The sequence below is a fragment of the Erigeron canadensis genome, chromosome 1, assembly GCF_010389155.1.
Source record: "Erigeron canadensis isolate Cc75 chromosome 1, C_canadensis_v1, whole genome shotgun sequence".
Lineage (NCBI taxonomy): Eukaryota > Viridiplantae > Streptophyta > Magnoliopsida > Asterales > Asteraceae > Erigeron > Erigeron canadensis.
Window position 1 is genome coordinate 26,799,481 of NC_057761.1, and position 18,082 is coordinate 26,817,562.

Consider the following 18,082-nt stretch of genomic DNA (forward strand, 5'->3'; position numbering starts at 1 on the left):
TATAATGGTTTCCTTTTTCAATCATAAAATGCTAAAATACAAATATGAGGGGCCTATATCAATGAGTTGGGTTCTATCATGTTATGGATAATCTGAGGTGGAATGAACCCGTCTCAACTAGGCCCAGTCACTGCCCAGCTTTCAACATCAATGCAAAAAGATAACATTTGATTGGCGTAAACTTGGTTAAAAGCATCTATGTGTCCCTTAATTAAGCCCTTGCAAGATCATGTGTCTTGAAAATAAACTAGATTGGTACCCGCGCAATGCAGCGGCGGTAACGACGACGGTGATGGTATGGTTATTAACGTAAAAGTAATTTCATTGCGGTCAGAGATGTGATGAATTGTCGCGATGGGATATGAAAGGGGAGATGATGGGGACGAATTTTGAGTTAGGGTTTTTGCTATGTGTTTCTGCGTGAGGGAGTGGTAGAGGTTGATTTTTTTAAGGGTATTTTAGTCACAGTCTATAAAATGAAAATAAAAATATATTAAGATGGAGGGTGAATATGTCATTTCAGGTTCTTAAAATTAAAGAAAAATTCTTTTATAAAGGAGTATAGATAATTAAATAAAATAAGGGGCAAAATGGATGAGGTTATCTCTATTCAGGTTATCCGAGTAACGCAAGTGTTTGACTCGGTATTCGTATTTGATAGTGTACCACCTACTTGACTAGGATACATGATGGGACATTATTGACTCATGGGCTTAATTTAGGCCAGAACATGTAAGGCTCATGGCCAACTCTTCAAACCCTTAATCCGATGGCCTTTCTCTATAAATAGGGGACAAAGGCACCAAACCAATTAAGGGAACTTTCTCTCTAATTCCCAAACTCTCAGTTAATGTCTCCCTAGCCTACTTTGATATAGCTCCGGCTCGATCAAATGGGAATTGTCACCCGAAGTAACAACAATATCATCTCACCCGTTAGCCCTTATAAATCTAAGATTCATCCCTAGTACCTAAGTGTAAAAATACGCTTACTAGGCCATCTTGGTGGTGGTTATATTCAGTATTAATTAAAACAACGACGTATTATATTGAACATTAGGCAAATTCAGCCAATTAAAATATATTACTGAATACAAAGATGATAGGTACAAAACTACAAACTAAACACACAATTAATGTTTATGTCAATGAGAAAGTTAAAATGAGCTTCTCACGTACAGAAGGATTTGTTGGGAGGGCGTTACAGAAAACAGGACAGATCGAGCCTGTCCAAATCGGATACACCAAATAGTCTGGAAGCTTAATTTCAATACATTAAGTACAGCCATCTAACTTGAACAGATAACAATAATCATCGTGTCAATTTTAGGCCCCGCTCCAACTTCACATGCAAGCTGAAACCAGTTTAATATCTATGTTGGTTTCAATCTTTGAAAATAACATAGATTAGCGTTTTAAATACACGCAACTTGATAAGATATGGTCTATGTTTAACTCGAACCTTATATGCCAATTGCCAAGTGGTATGAATGGTTGATTGGAACCCATTAGCCCGGCCCACTGCCTGGCCCGACAGTTCGACTTTGAGCACATGCATTGCTATCTTTGTCCCATTTCGATCTACACCCTAGTGATGCCCGGCCTCTCAACTTAGATAATGTTTCATAAATCTAAATTTATAAACTTATACAGTTATACCTGTTCATCAGAACTTCGCAGTTTGACTGCTACTTTACTTACCCAAAACTTTGTTTCAACTCGCTTTTCAACTAAAACAGGCGGTGCAATCCCCATCTAACTTCACGCCACTATATATATATATATATATATATAGGAGAGAGATCAAATAAGAAGGTGTCTAAAGGAGAGAAGGGAGAGAAAGTCTTATGAACCAATCAGAATTTGACATGTGGATTTAAAAAAAAAACGCGGTGACATTTTTGTAAATAAATCAAACTTTTGTCAGCCTGGTTCTGGATCAGCCTGGGCCTGGGTCAGCTTGGGTTATGATCAGCTTGGTTTGTCAGCTTGGTTGGGTAAGCTTGGTTAGCTTGGTTGGTCAATTTGGGTTATGGGTCAGCTTGAGTTCTAATCAGCTTGGTTAGTCAGCTTGGTCAGCTTGGTTGGGTCAGATTGGTCAGCCTGGGTTATGGGTCAGCATGGAATCTGGGTCAGCTTGGGATCTACATTTGTGTAGATTATGTGTAGTTTTGTGTCAAGTTGACCCAACCCAAGCTAACCAAGCTGACCCAACCTGACCTAGACCCCAAGCTGACCCAACCCAACCCCAAGCTGACCCAAGCTAACCCAACCCCAAGCTAACCAAACCTGACCCCAACCTGAACCAATCAGACCCTGGACCCAATCTGACCAAACTGATCATGCTGACCAACCAAGCTAATCAGAACCCAAGCTGACCCAAACCTGACCCAAGATGACCCAACCCAGAACCCAAGCTGACCCAAAACCCATAATCTACATTTGTGTAGATTATGTGTAAATTGTGTCAAGCTGACCCAACCTGAACAGACCCCAACTTGACACAACTTGACCCAGACCCAAGCTGACCAAACTGATTATGCTGACCAACCAATCTGACCCAGACCCAAGCTGATCAGAACCCAGGCTGACCAAGCTGACCAACCAAGCTGATCAGAACCCAAGCTGACCCAGACCCAAGCTGATTGGAACCCAGGCTGATCTCTTCAGAAAAGTTTGATTTATTTACCAAAATGCCACCGCACATTTTTTTCATTTTGACACATGTCGCGTTCTGATTGGTTCATAGGACCTTCTCTCCTTAAGACACATTCTTCCAGGATCTCTACCATATATATATATATATATATTGAAAAGTTATTTTGAGAACTTTTTTTTGCGACAACCTTTGAGAACTTTTCAAATCAAGCCCAACCGATAATTATTCTTTACATGAAAATTGTTTTTTGATTGTTTCTGAATAACATGTGTAATTTTGAAGTTTATAATTGTGTGGAGGCATGGATTATCATCCGTTATACAATTATGTGGAGATTTAGATTCTTGATCACATGTGCACGAATATTGCTATGATTACATGTGATCGACTTGCATACATGTGATCATAGCAATATTCGTGCACATGTGATCATAAATCCAAATCTCCACATAATTGTATAACGGATGATAATCCATGTCTCCACACAATTATAAACTTCAAAATTACACATAAGTTATTCAGAAAACAATAAAAAAAAACATTTTTCATGTGAATAACAATCATCGGTTGAGCTTAATTTGAAAAGTTCTCAAAGGTTCTCGCAAAAAAAAAGGTTCTCAAAATAACTTTACCATATATATATATATATATATATATATAGCCCATTGGGTTATTGAAATACGCATTTTTGCTTCTAGTAAACTTTTTAGCATGTACCCGGTTAATATAACGTATGCTACGCTAGCTGTCAAATCGCGACACAAAGTTTCAAGCAAAATTCACCTTAAAAAAAATGAAAACTGTAAGAACCCAGCCAGCAATATAATTTGTACATAGTGATATAATAAATGTACGTAAGGACCATTTTCACACACAAAAAATTAATATTTGTTTAATAAAGTAATTAAAAATAAAAACTTCAAAATATATGTGATACTTTTGACTCGCATTTTACATTTCTTTATAAAAGTATAAAATGATGCCGGCCAAATAAATGTTACATTTGACCCGCATTTTACATTTTTTCGAATTATGGGTGCAATTAGTTTGAAACTAGATTTTAGACCCGTCACTGAACACGGGGTTTACGATATTATCAATATTAAATCTTCATACACTTAAGTTATAAAAGCTTATAAATTTGAAAAAATATGATTCTAAGTGTTATACTTTACAAGTTGTAGTATAATATTCACAGGTTCGTCATTGTCATTATTAGTCGATACATATTGATGTAATTGTTTGTCGCAGTCGTTCCACACGGCGCATGTTATAATAAATTCTCTATTATAAAATCTTTTGAAACCAATTTTACTTATAATGTTATATTATTATGAAATATGTATTTGATCATGATGCGTGCCCATAAGACGAATAGGTTGATTTTCAATCACCTGTTCTATGATAGTTAGATAACAATTAGGATTGTTTTCTTAGGACTCTTGATTTGAGTGACAGTTTTAACTTCAAATATTAATACGCAAAACTAATATATTAATATATATAGTATGTACCTTTTCGATTGAGAGATAAAATGATTATTGAATGAAGTTCAAATTAATTTAGATTTAGGAGGTGTTTGGTTCGTAGAATTCTAAGGAATTCGATGGAATTAGAATCTGAATTCCATTCCATATCTGTATAAGTGTTTATAAATTATAATATTATTGTATAAAAATGCTTAGTATTTTGTAAAAAATTATTAATATTTAATAAAAATGTTATTAAAAAACTAACTTAGTTTATAAAATTTAATATTATTCTAAAAAAAAATATTATTTTATAAAAAATTAATAATATTTTATATAAATTTTTTATATTTTGTAAAAAGTATTAATATTACAAATTAAAAAATATACTTCAATTTTAACTATTATTAATTTTATAATTAATATTATGAATTCTATTCAATTCCACTCAACCAAACGCAAAAGATTATAATTCAATTAAATTCCAATTCCATCAGATTCCAATCCATTCAGATTTCAATTACATCAAATTCCAATTCCTTCAACAGATTCCAATTCATTGAAAAAAAATTTGTGAACCAAACGCCCCCTTAGTATTCAATTAACCCTCTGTTGTAAACCGTGCTTTGTTATGTGATCGGCCCATGTTCTACAAATATTAATATAAATACTAATATAATAATATATTTGGAATGATTATTAGAACTTTTTAATTTATAATTAAATTAAATGATGACATAAGCGGGAGTCAATTTGATAAAATTGAGCGATTTGATTGGTTAATATATAAGTTATTAAATTTTGAAATAATTTTTTGTAGACAATATATCATATATTTTTAATTAATTATATGATTATAATTTTTAAAATTTTTTCTTAAATAGATGGCTAAAAATAAATATAAATTAAGTATATTATTGATGGAAAACAAAAAAGTGTAAATTAATGAGACTTTTTCTACAATATAATATAAATACTAATATAATAATATATTTGGATAATGATTATTAGGATTTTTAATTTATAGTTAATCTAAATGATGACATAAGCGAAAGTCAATTTGATGAAATTGAACGATTTGATGAAATTGAACGATTTGATTGGTTAATAAGTCATTAGTTCAACTGTCTTAAGATTAAGATTAAGATAGTTTGGTTATGTTCGTATTTTTAGTTAAGCCGACATAACAAAATTTGTGAGATGTATTAAGTTAGAAGCGTCTAGTAACTTATTTGCAAATGTCCTTTTTTTTTCCTTGAAAATGTCCTTTTTTCTCTCTCATGCATGCATTTTTTTTGCTTATTGGAATAATGATACATATGTACCAATATTGTAATAGGCTAAACATTCTAACTGTAACACCCCAACAAGGCGGAATCATGGAGTATCACAAGATAAGCATAGCACGATATAAAAATTATGTAAAGTAAATCTAAAGGCATACAAAGGATCAAATAATCCATACGAAGCATTCAAGAATGCAAGTATCCGAATCACACATAAGCATAACCCATAATCAGGAAATGAATCACGGATCCAAGGAGTCCAAGTCTAGTATGATCAAGCAATCAACCATCCAATACGTCTTTGAGCTAACTTGTTCACCTGAAAAGTGTACTAACACGCGTCAGCATAAAGTTTGTGAGTTTGTAGGGGTAAGTAATAGGAATCAAGTGTGTCAGGATATCAACCGTTAACGATATACAAGGATTAGAATACCTAATCACGTTCCAAGGAAACTGATGTGCAAAATTGAGCTTTAAATTTATAAAACTAAAACTACCTAAAAACTCACTACTATGAACTCACGGGTAGTGGACCCGATCGTTTGTAATATAATTAAGAGATAAGTCTGAGTTCGTTCTCAGGGATTGAAAATGATCAGTTACTTATGAAATGGTTTGGAAAACGGTTGTTGCTTTTTAAAATCCTCTTGACAAATAAAGTAAATTGGTTTGCAAAATAATTGCATAAACTTAAAAGAAACTTCAAACAATATAATTAAAAGTCATCCACCTTGACTTCCCTCAACTTCAAATGTGATTGCATTTAATGAAGAACAAATTCTCTAGAGTTTAAAGATAATCGTGACAAGATTAAGATGCTCACGTGGTACCACCAACCGTGAGCAAAATACCGAATCACCTAACTGCTAGTTAACTTACCCAAGCCGGTACCACCAAAGCAAAGACAATTCTTCTAACAATCAGTTTTATTGACTATCAAATTATCAATTGAACCTATGTGACAATAACGTGGTACCACCAACCTCTATCAATCACGTTGACAAAATTAATCTTTTCTTAAAATGATATTCACTATCATACCATGAACTAGTGATAATTACTTATAGACAAGTAACCGTTTTAAAATCACATACACATTCAACTGGTACCACCAACGAAGAATTATATGCAACCAATATCAAAATTAATTAATAAAAAGAATTAACATCATCAAGACCACAGAACAACGATAATTAAGTAAACTCTTTTGAATTAAAAATATAGCAATCACATTATTCGTCTCGTTTCATCAAGGTGGATGATTAAACGTTTAGCCACTCATGATCAATCCACAATAATAAATAAAATAGAAGAGAAACATGATGTACCAATCGTTTGATGAAAAATAAATTGCAAGACAATAAGTAGATACGATCTAGATGGGTGCCCGTGAATCTTCAACGAATCAGCCTAAGAAATAATCTTGATTAGAGGAAGAAGAACCCTTATAGAACAGCTCCTAGAAAGATTTTTGATGCCTAATTTTCGACCTAGGGTTTTGTTTTTATACCCCTCCAAAATCTGATGCAAAAACAAGGAAAGACCTGTCCTCCCGTGCACCCACTGCGGCGCAGTGGGGTTGAGCCTTCCCTCACTGCGGCGCAGTGGGGTAATCTTGACTTTGACTTAATGGTGACTGGGGCTCAGTGGCTAAGCAAACCACCACTGCGGCGCAGTACGTTTCCACGACCTCCTTTCTTCTTTACTTGACTGCGGCGCAGTCAACTCCTAGCCATCCCCACTGCGGCACAGTGGGGTTTGTTCATTAATTTCCGTGGATCAGGACTGCGGCGCAGTGGGCATGGCAACCTCCACTGCGGCGCAGTCACGAGCTTGTACAGAGTCAACTTATTTCGATCTCGACTTGCCAAACTCTGCCGTCTCTTCCACTCAAATCAACTCTCATCATCATAACGCACTTCCGGGCCAATAATCATCCGAAAATGTACCAAATGAACGCGTATCCTGTTTAGAGCCTGTAAACACTAACAAACACCATAAACCCGCCAAATGCATACGAAAATGACGTAAATCACATAATAAAATGGCCAATAAGGATGTGGATAATGGGTATAATTAGTCACATCAGAAACCCTAAAAGAGATCACGTTAGCACAATATCAATACGATCAACGTTTAACAACAACGATTCATATAACGATTAATAACGTTCAATAACGTGGGCTCAACAACCCATAACGTGAGTATAAAGATACTCATAACGTGAGTATAAAGATACCCATAATGTGAGTATAAAGATACCCATAACGTGGATTCAACAATCCATAACGTGGTTTAACAACCCATAACGTGAGTATAAAGATACCCATAACGTGGATTTAACAATTCATAACGTGCATAAGACATACATAACGATCATAATGAATATAACGAGCATAAGACGTACATAACGATCATAACGAATACATAAACAAATGTCTCGAATCACATCATAATGTATCTAGTTAACGACCACACGATGCACATACACTTCATACGATTTCACTTAAGGAATCATTGATGCTTGTATATAGGGTCAACCGCAACCTTCCTATCACATCTACTTCTTATTGAAAGTATAATCGTCTTTGTAATATCCCATTAAATTAAAACATTATAAATAAGATAATATGTAAGAAATATATGTATGGGGATACCATTTGTAGTTGAAGAGGTATAATTTACCCTAACTTAATATAATTAATATTATCTGAAAAAAATAAAAATTAAAATATAAACTAGTTATGGCTAAAAAGAATTGAGTAGTATTTTACTGGTAAGGTTGATACGTAATAGGAAGTAAAAATATTTCTAAAATGATCAGTTTTCAATGGATGGTTGGAATAAAAGAAAAATAAAAACGATAAGTCTAGAAAAAAAATGATACCTAGTAACAAATATTATAATGTTACGTACTTACGTTGATTAAATAAATAAATATACATATATATATATATATATATATAATCAGATTTCATGATATCCGTACTTAAGATAATAAAATGAATAAAGATAGTAAATAAACGAAACTGAAAAGCTGGTATAATGATGGTATGTATTATCGGTTATATATGAGGTACATTACATGTTAACTATTATTATTTATGGAGCTTTGAAAGTAATGTAATGACCAATAAATTACAATTAACATGTAATACCCCACCAAGGCGGAATCATGGGGTATCACAAGAAAAGCACAGCACGACATGAAAATTATGTAGAGTAAGTCTAAATGCATAAAAAGGATCAAGTAATCCATACAAACCATTCAATAATGCAAGTATCCGGATCACACATAAGCATAACCCCTAATTCGGGAAATGAATCACGGATCCAAAAAGTCCAAATCCAAGTCTAGCATGATCAAGAAATCAACCATCCAATACGTCTATGAGCTAACCTGTTCACCTGAAAAGTGTACTAACACGCGTCAACATAAAGTTGGCGAGTTCGTAGGGGACAAGTAATAGGAAACAAGTGTGTCAGGATAACAACAGTTAACGATATACGAGGATTAAAGTACTTAATCACGTCCAATGAAAACCCTAAAAGGTTTCACGTTATCACAAATCAATACAAGTCAACGTCAACGTTCAATAATCGTCCATACATATAATATCGTCCAATATTCGTCCATATGCAGGTTAAACAACCCATAATCCACAGTTATGATCATGCCGGGTGTGGCTTCGTCTATCCACCGTCCACGTCTTACATAATATTTAAATAATATACTTTCTAACAAAATTTTGTTATAATGTGGCAATGATCATACCGGGTGTGGATTCGTCAATCCACCGTCCACGTCCACGTCCACGCCCATATATATATAATATATAAATGTATATAGTATAACGTCCAACAGTATACAATAATGACTTTCATCACATATACACGTCCATTAGCACGTATCACAACATAACGTCCTACATCACATATAACGTCCATTAACAAGCACTACAACATAACGTCTCGAATCATATCATAATGTATCTAGTTAACGACCACATATGTATTCATAACGAAAGCAAAATCAACCAAGTGATAAGTCAATACGTCCATAGAACAATCCAACAGTATACAATAATGACTTTCATCACATATACACGTCCATTAGCACGTATCACAACATAACGTCCTACATCACATATAACGTCCATTAACAAGCACTACAACATAACGTCTCGAATCATATCATAATGTATCTAGTTAACGACCACATATGTATTCATAACGAAAGCAAAATCAACCAAGTGATAAGTCAATACGTCCATAGAACAATCCAACAGTATACAATAATGACTTTCATCACATATACACGTCCATTAGCACGTATCACAACAGAACGTCCTACATCACATATAACGTCCATTAACAAGCACTACAACATAACGTCTCGAATCATATCATAATGTATCTAGTTAACGACCACATATGTATTCATAACGAAAGCAAAATCAACCAAGTGATAAGTCAATACGTCCATAGAACAATCAATCAGTCAGTCAACGATCAAACAAGTTTGTACACTTTTCAGCCCGAATCTCAATTGAGTAGGGGTTACGAAACTCACCTTTGCCAAGCAATAACAAGTTAAGATCATGCTATGAATGTCCAACAATCGTCAATGTCCACAACCTAACAATATATGTCACAATACAAGCCATGGTCAATACTAGTTATACTATACCACAATTTCCCCTAAAGATGTTTTATAAGTCATTCGAGAACGTTTAAATGACAAATGAAGAGTTTTGGTTAGACACGGTTCAATAACTTAGCCAAAATTTGACGTGAAAGTCAAAGTGCTTAGAATTATGTTTAAATCAGTTTTGTTGACCTTAGAATGTTAATATAAGGCTAATAAACAAGTTTTAGATCATCAAAAGCCGACCGATACCCGAACGAAAAAGTTGAGAAGAGAACAGAAATAGTGTGGCCGCTTGCACGGTCGGCCGTACGAGTGTCTGCAGTATGAGAAAACTGGGCATGTAGCACGGCCACAAGCAAGGTGCGTCTGTCTGAGCGGTCGTGCTCGACCTGAACGAATTTTGACACAAAATCGACTAACTTAGTAGTGAGATCGAAGCTCAATCTTTTGACAAAACTAATTACAAGTATAAATAAGCATAAACATCAATTCGTAACACAAACCCACTTCCAAAATCACAAATCCTTCTTTGAAATCCTAGTTTTGACCTAAATGCTCAAGAACACTAATTTTGACTAAAACTTGTAAATAGCTAGTAATCCAAGACTTGTATCTACATAAACATGTAGTTTGAAGATGAAAAACACTTACCAAAGTTCCTTGGACAATGAAATTCGGATTAGAGACTTTGAAGATGAAAAACTCCCTAAATGAAATTGGAAATCTTGAATCTTTGAAGATTATTTTTGTTATTGTACAAGTTACTAGTTAATTTGCTTAGTATGATGATGAAGAAATCTGAAAATTAAAGGAGAAAAGAGGAAGAAAATGATGATAAGGGTGTTCTTGGATAATAGAGAGAAGGAAGAGAGAAAAGAGTGAGTAGAGAGAGAAGAGGGTGTGAGAAATGAGGGGAAGAAAGGAGGGAGGGAAGGTTTTTTTCCCACTAACACTCTCGCGACTAGTTTCAGTTTCTCCCGACAATTTATTCGTTTAGTTAAAACTTTTAACTTGAGTATTGTTCAAGTATTTTGTTGACACAATGTCACATACTTTTAAATTACGCTCCTAATGACTATTCACATGCCTAGTTTTTCATTACAAAACTTCATTTACTTCAATTTGTCAAATTTCTGTTTTACGAGTTCACTAGAGTTGACCGGTCAAAATGACAGGTGTTACAATTTTGGTGGAAGAGTTAGAGATAAGGTCAGGAGTAAAAATGGCAAATGTTACACAAATAAATAGCGAAAGTCAATGGGTCAGTCCAAATGGGTCAATGGGTCCACCCGATTATGTTTTCTAGTAAATTAACAAATCGTCTTACGTCACAAGTAAATTCACACGACCAACAAGTCTCGTCTAGAGTATTATATGTTATTAAACCGTCAATGAAGCTTCAAATATATCGACTAACTAAATTGGCTAGTCCTTAACATGCTTAAGTCCACGAGTAAAGTAAATGGAATTCCATAAATCATGAAACTTACATTGCATATAGCAACAGTTATACACGTCAACTTACAAGTCAAATAAGTCAAATTTGGCAAATGTTACATAACAAATATGACTTTTTGTATGGAAATCATACGGTTAGGGGAAAGAAATGGATAAAAGCTAGACCAAATGTTTAAAAATTAAAACGATTCATGTATTCAACATCAAAAGGAGAACGCTCGCAAACATAAATCGCTAAGTTGGTCTAATTTAATTTTCACACTTTGCCTTTCATTAGCAATATTAGAACAAAAGATTTACGATACAAGGGGGCTGCTCATGGGAATTGAAACAAGATTCATTATACAATTGGGTTTGTGAAAATAGAAGCAAAATCTATGATTTGGCTTATGTGATGTATAGCGTTTTTAGTATGAGGTACGTATATATTTTATTGTATTTTGTTAATACTAAAACTAATAGAGATGTAAAAGCATGACTAATATCATATTTCAATTCAATACAAGAACCATGATTTAAAATTTAAATACTGAATCAGAAAATTTACAAGATATTAAATTGGTTTGAATGTTTTTATAAACCATGTTCACGTGAACATGGAGAAATCTTTATAAACATTTTGCAAAATCTTATTTTAATTTTATTTTTATCTTTGACTTACAAATTCAGATCAAGGGTATATGGTTCGTATGTGATTATTTATGAATTGATTTGCAGGTCAGATATACAACATAAATACAGAATTTTAGTGAGGATGTACATATGTAATACGAAGCCGCTAGCATTACTTGTGGTCGTTTTGTTAAATTAAAACTATACTCTAAAACTTTGACAGTAACCACATAAAAGTCACGTTCTTAGTTGGTTTTATATTTCAAGTTTTGGTGGCTAAGATTTAAAGAAAAACGAAAGAGATTTAAATCGCGTTAATAACTTGAGGGTCATATAACTGAAAATGCGGAAATATATATTAAACAAACAAAATATAAAGAATATTATATGCTAAAGTGTTTTTGCTTATACGTTGGCCTTTGTTAGATTTGAATAGGTGATCGCATTGATGGTTCTTTCGTCTTTAAAATCGTTTGTAATCGGAGATAAGGTACGGATATTCTAAATGGTCATAGGATCATTCGGTAACATTTTTCCTCTCAAAATTTTATTTTTGATTAAATGCGTAATTTTTATGAAAATAATGTGTTATCTGAAAAGTTATTTGTCTGTTAGCCTTTGTAAAAGTATTGTGATATCCCTAACTTTGATGTACTATTTTATTCTCTATACTTGTGTCAAAACCGTCTTTTGAAACCCAATTCGAAAACTGTCCCGAAAAAGGTAGGTTTGGTGTGTTACATTTGATGAGATGATGTGTACATGTTGTCCGAATTTGTACACTAATGTCCTTCGAATATCCGTTGGTCCGAAAAATAATACAGTCGCATATTATAAATCATATTTATTGGCCACGAAAATCAATAGAGTCGCATATTATGAATCATATTTATTGATCCGGAAGTTTATAAGTAACTCCATTGAAATTTTGTAAGAATTAGGTGGATGGAGATGTGCTTTTAAGTTATTATTTAAAATGTCATTAATTATTTATTAGTCCAAAAACTAAGTTTGTCATTTTGGAAACATATTCGATATATTTAATTATATAAGTCTGTCAAAACGGTTTCTTAAGATGTGCATATAAGAGTAACCTATCCATGGAGGTCCTATTGGGCGCGTTATTGTGACACCGATGATGTGGCACCGACTGTAGCGGTGTATTTGATTTGATTTACGACGTCTCCTTTTGATTACCCGGGAGTTGTAATGTGCACTTTGATATTATATTTTGATAGGAGACGTATGGATCGGTCATAGGCATTTTGTAGTTTGATGGTTGGCGTTTTCGTAGTGTCATACGAAGCGTTCGACCCTTTGATAGGAAATTTTGTTTGACTCTTATGTGCATCATTTTATGAAATTTGGTTTTATATTACTTTTATTTGTTAAGCATAAGATTTGTTAAGTATAAGTTATTGGTGAAACTATACCTCTTTGTATTTGGATTTGAACTAAGTGTAATTTGAAATAAGTTGTTTTGAAAATAAGTTTGTCTTTTAAATATACATCTCTACATTTGATATTATATTTCTGCTTTTGTCATATCCGTCACTGAGCTTTTTGCTCAGTCGTATTCCTTTTTCTTTCTTATACGGCTGGTGATTAAGCGGGCTTTGAGAACGAGAGAAGAGAGTAGATAGAAGTGGACTTAGCACCCCTTTGCTTTAGAGATTATTTCAAGCTTTAGAAGTATTTATTTTGATTTGTCAGGTTGACTTTGGTTTGACTTTGAATAAGATTAACGCCCTTTTGGACTTTTAGTTCTTTGATATCATTTTGTATTGTTTAAAAAATTAGGGGCGTTACAGTCTTCCATGTATGTACAACTATCCAACCACAACATAAAACGAAAGCATAATTAATCGAGCAACAAGTCATTACGTCAATTGAAACATCAATCAATCCATTAAGCAACAATCAAAGAAACATGTACACTTTTCAGCCCGAATCTCAACTGAGTAGGGTGGGTTTACGAAACTCACCTTGATCGGCAAAAGCAATATATAAATGATTTGTAAGCGTTCAACGATCATCAAGGTCCACACCTATAATATATATATTTAGATGTAATTCAAGACCTTGGCTGACTCCCGAGACCCGAGACGGTCAATAAAGAGGTCAAGAGATAGCTTGTAGCAAAATAAAGTCGTTCATGGATCGTCTCATGCCCAACATCAATCATTTCGTTAGATGTATATATTAACATTTACTATGTTTTAACCATTGACTTATTATGTGCTTAGGTTTGTAACTCTTGACTTTAAACAACCACCGGGACCTTTCTAGGTCATTAGAGAAGTCAAAAATCAGCTTAGCACGAGTTAAAGTGAAGTTATAACGTTAAATGAGCCCCACATATCCACAGCCTATCATTACACAAGCTATAGTATTTATTAAGTCCCATTTAAGTCCAAAAAAGAATGTTCAACTTTAGACGGCCCTTGAGACTTCATTAAGACCCTAAAGAAGGTGAGGAAGGATCCAAATGAAAGCAGGGAGTCAATTTTGCAAAGTAAAGATCAGGGAGGGGTGTAATGTACAACACGCAACTTCCTATAAGATGATCAAAGTGGCCTAGCGTCTAAAACTGTGCAACTGAGCGTTTCACATGCTGTCCAAACCTAACCCACCATCTGGGACGGTGACCAGAGGCGTCTGGAACGCTGGTTTAGAGCTGGGTGCACCACAGCTGACCAGAAAATCAACATTGACCTAGATGCAACCAAACCCTAATTGACACTATGAAACCAGTTTGTAATGCTTCAAAACTGGATTTAATGCTTTATTAGACATGAAATAACATCAATGAACATAACCCACTTCAAGAATTTAACCCATGACTCACAAAATCATCAAAACCCATTTTTGTCCCACTTTGACTTTTGCAAAACCCTAAATCGGCCAAATTGACTTTTTGAAGGCATGGAACTCATTTTTGAAGTATATATGAACAAAATTAGGTACACTGTAACGCCCCTAACTTACATAACGTACAAAATGATATCAAAAGGAACTTATAGGACAAAAGGGGCATTAATCTTATTCAAATCAAACCAAAGTCAAAGTAACAAAATATTCAAAAGTACTTATAATCCAACATAAAGAACTAGAACTCCAAGGCCAAAAGTGCTAGGTCCAAATCGTTCTACACTCTTCGCTCGTCCCCAATGCCCCCTGGATTACCTGCCGTATAAGAAAGAAAAAGGAATAAGACTGAGCAAAAGCCCAGTGAGCGGATATGACAAAAGCGTGAACATAGTATGAAAAGCGAAACATATTTTTATAAACAAACTTATTTTCGAAACAAACTTATTTCAAATCAAAGTTCAGATATGTATAATTCCACAATACATTATACATCAAATATATATATCAACTATAAACCAAGTTTCATAAAATAATGCATATAAGAGTCAAACAAATAAGGGCCGAATGAATTCATAGGGTAGCTACTCCCCAATCCTCCATTTTTGGTACGAAACGCCTCGTATGACACTACGATAAGCGCCCACCGTCAAACAAATATACCAAGGACCGATTCATACGCCTCCTATCAAAATATAATATATGAGCTCGAACCACTACCAGGTTATCAAAAGGAGACGTCGTAGATCAAATCAAATACACCGCTACGGCCGGTGCCACATCATCGGTGTCACAATAACGCGCCCATGGGACCTCCATGGATAGGTTACCCTTACATGCATATCTTAAGAAACCGTTTTGACCAACTTATATATATAGATATATCGAATGAGTTTTTAAGAGACAAATGAATTTTTAGACAGTTAGAATAAGAATATTTTAAGACATTTATATATAAACTTAAGACCACATCTCCATCACCCAATTCTCACAAATATGTGACAATATTAATTTTCGTTAGTCAAGGGACATATATGAGTGTACGAATTGGGGAACACTTGTACGAATCACCGCATCAAATGTAACACCCAAAACGCAACTCTTTCGGGACAATTAGAAAATTGGGTTTCAAGAGATGGTTTTGACACACTTAATATATATATAAAAAATATTATAATTTTCAAATCAACTAAAATGTTCAAAGACTAGCAAACAAATAATTTTTTCAAATAATTTATTGAATCCATACAAATTTCACAAGATTCAAATGGAGTTTTGAGAGGAAATATTTTATCGGAAGGAGCCTAATATCACCTAGAATATCCGTACCTTATCGCCGATCACAATGAATTCAAAATGCAAGATCCACCAACGAAACGCGATCACCAAACCGAATCTAATCATATACAAGCGTATAAGCACAAAACATATTCAAATAGGGAGTATGTAATATCTTTTTAATTTATGAGTTTATTATATAAGTTTCATGTTATTTTTACTTTTGTTGTTGTATATATTACTTTAGTCGTAACTTTCACTTTTAACAAGAGACTTTGAACCAAAACGCTCATACTGTCATACACCCTTCTGCTTTAACTTATATAGTATATAAAATAAAATATAAATTTGAATATATATTATACACCTTTACAAAACGATGCTATGAATTTACTGTCCAAATAATACTTTAAAGTCTTGACAACACCTTATATTTTTATTTAATAAATCACAAGGGGTAACATATATAATAAAACTCTATGTAAAAATCCACAGTAAAGTTTAACTAGATGATACCCATCTCTTAAAAAATACTTTGATCAGTATATATAATATATATAATTATTCAAACGTACAAATCATGGGATTAAGTCAAAGAATTTGAAAGTGTACAAATATAGGATTAAGTAAGTTATATTATGGATTATGACAAAATAATATTCAGCAAAAAAAAATTAAATAAAATATAATAATATAAATTGTTTAAATATAATAAATAATAAATAAAATAAGTAATAACAATCTTGTGTAAAGCATCATAAGAGTTATAATATAAAATCTATCAATGGCTTATCAACAAAATGACTTGAAGCTTTTACTGCTATGCAATTTAGTTGACAAATTCACCTTGGTTTCTTATTCCCTTCCCACGACCGCACGTTCACAATAAGAAATCAGATGTCTCAAATTGAAATTCCAAATTTTGGTAATAGGAATACATATTATTATTATTATTATTATTATTATTATTATTATTATTATTATTATTATTATTATTATTTCATCATCTTTGGCTTTCATCATCTTTGGCCTCATCACTTCCGAACCTATATATTATTTTGTTTGTATGAAAAGAAAGTTTGAGTCATTGGTGTTAATTATATAGAGTGCTTTTAAAATGCCTAGCAATTATATTTAATCATCTCAACCGTAGCTTTATCAAAACTAGTTCCACCCAAAGGTCATGATACTAACATTATTTATTTTAAGTTGCATTAGTGATAGCTTTTAATTTTAGTTGTTATCATAAAAATTATTATAAGGAATATGTATCTACAAATTCTTATCTCACGAGAGAAACAAAGAGACCAAAGTTCATTTTATGAACATTACCATATTTTTAAGATGATAATTATTAGTAATTACTTTTTGCCATTCCTAACCGATTTCAAATTTGCTAGCTTTTAGATATAGTTTTACCACCACCATTGATATCATTTTATTTATTTCTTTTTTTTTTCTAAACCTTGGTTACGTCGACATTAGACCATAACTTAATTATTTGCTTCTAAAAGCTATACATTTATTTAAATATTGTTTTACGTATTTTTCAATTATAGTGTTTCGGTTTTATAGGATATTACATACACCTACTGCAAAAATCGATTTAGATCGTCCATTATTAGTTTAGATTTGGATTTGACCTAGTTTACCCACTTTGTAACCCTAATTTCGACCCATTTCGCTTTTGACCTACAATTTGACTCAAGAACGCTTGGGTTTGACTAGAAACATGTTAATATACATAAAATGATGGATTTGAGTGATAAGTAGCTTACCAAAACCTTCTCCAAGTTGTGAAA

The 18,082-nt window shown here is 33.2% G+C and overlaps 1 long non-coding RNA gene across 1 annotated transcript; it reads right to left on the bottom strand.

Annotated features, from left to right (window-relative positions):
- Nucleotides 1-15,253: 15,253 nt before the first annotated feature.
- On the bottom strand, nt 15,254-18,082 carry LOC122599025. The gene is made up of 3 exons (XR_006323845.1): nt 18,059-18,082; nt 16,332-16,398; nt 15,254-15,320 (listed from the first exon to the last, which is right to left on the bottom strand). It is a non-coding gene; the product is annotated as an uncharacterized LOC122599025 (long non-coding RNA).